Raw genomic sequence first — 1,607 nt, 5'->3', positions numbered from 1 at the left:
TATCTCTCGTCTTTGTGATAATAGCCAGCCTCACAGATGTGGTACATACATACAATGGAAAGTTATTCAGCCATAAAAAGCAAGGAAATCCTGCCATTTGGAACAACATGGATGAACCTGGAGGACATTATAATGAGTGAAATCAGCCAGGCACAGAAAGACACATATTGTATGATCTCATTTATACATTGATATGGTTTGGATTTGTGTCCCTGCCCAAATCTCATGTTGAATTGTAATCCCCAGTGTTGGGGGAGGGGCTGGCAGGAGATGATTGATCATGGGGGCGGATTTCCCCCTTGCTGTTCTCGTGATAGTGAGTGCGTTCTCATGAGATCTGGTTGCTTAAAAGTGCGTAGTACTGGTCTGCAGAATCTGCACCAACCAGCACCATGCCCATGACACTGGGGTACGGGGACATCCGCGGGCTGGCACACGTCATCCGCCTGCTCTTGGAATATACAGACTCAAGTTATGAGGAAAAGAAGTACACGATGGGGGACTCTCCTAACTACGACAGAAGCCAGTAGCTGAATGAAAAATTCCAGCTGGGCCTGGACTTTCCCAATCTGCCCTACTTGTTTGATGGGGCTCACAAGATCACCCAGAGCAATGCCATCCTGTGCCACATTGCCCGCAAGCACAACCTGTGAGGGGAGACAGAAGAGGAGAAGATTCGTGTGGACATTTCGGAGAACCAGACCATGGACAACCTGGTGCAGCTGGCCATGATTTGCTACGTCCCAGAATTTGAGAAATTGAAGCCAAAGTACTTGGAGGAACTCCCTGAAAAGCTAACGCTCTACTTGCAGTTTCTGGGGAAGCGGCCATAGTTTGCAGGAGACAAGATCACCTTTGTGGACTTCCTCGCCTATGACATCCTTGACCTGAACTGTATATTTCAGCCCAGCTGCCTGGATGTCTTCCCAAACCTGAAGGGCTTCATCTCCCGATTTGAGGGTTTGAAGAAGATCTCTGCCTACATGAAGTCCAGCCAATGCCTCCAAGGTCCTTTGTTTGGGAAGTCAGCTACGTGGAACAGCAAACGCCCCCCTACCCCGCCGCCATGGTGCCAGAAGATGGGAGGGAGGAGCCGACCCTGCTGCCTGAGAGCCTAGAGAACACTGGCGAACAGCCCGACTCCCTGGACCAGGCTTCTTCCTTTTTCCTTCTTTCCACTCTCTTCTTTTCCCCCAGGCCTCACTGGCTTCCTTTCTTCTAACATGACCCCTCCTGCATCGAGGCTCTTTAAAGCTTCAGCTCCCACTATCTTCCATCAAAGTCCCCCTCCTAACATCTCCCTTTTTCTGCACTAACACCAACCTGACTGCTTTTCCTATCAGTGCTTGTTTCTTCTTTGAAAAGCTGGACTGATCCCTGAGCTCCCCAGCACTGTTCTCAGAGACCATCTGCATGCCCTGCTCCCTTTGCTGGGTCCCTACCACAGCCCTGTGTGATACCCAGTAAAGCCTGAACCATGAAAAAAAAAAGTATGTAGTACCTCCCCCTTCACTCTCTTCCTCCTGCTCTGGCCATGTGAAGATGTGCTGTTTCCTCTTCACCTTCTGCCATGATTTTAAGGTTTTTAATGCCTCCCCAGCCGTGCT

At 49.8% G+C, this 1,607-nt stretch overlaps 1 pseudogene; it reads left to right on the top strand.

Annotated features, from left to right (window-relative positions):
- Positions 1–370: 370 nt before the first annotated feature.
- Positions 371–1,118, top strand: LOC104673305 (annotated as a pseudogene).
- Positions 1,119–1,607: the final 489 nt, after the last annotated feature.

The sequence above is a fragment of the Rhinopithecus roxellana genome, chromosome 1 (assembly GCF_007565055.1).
Source record: "Rhinopithecus roxellana isolate Shanxi Qingling chromosome 1, ASM756505v1, whole genome shotgun sequence".
NCBI classification, from domain to species: domain Eukaryota; kingdom Metazoa; phylum Chordata; class Mammalia; order Primates; family Cercopithecidae; genus Rhinopithecus; species Rhinopithecus roxellana.
This window is presented reverse-complemented; position numbering and strand designations above follow the sequence as displayed.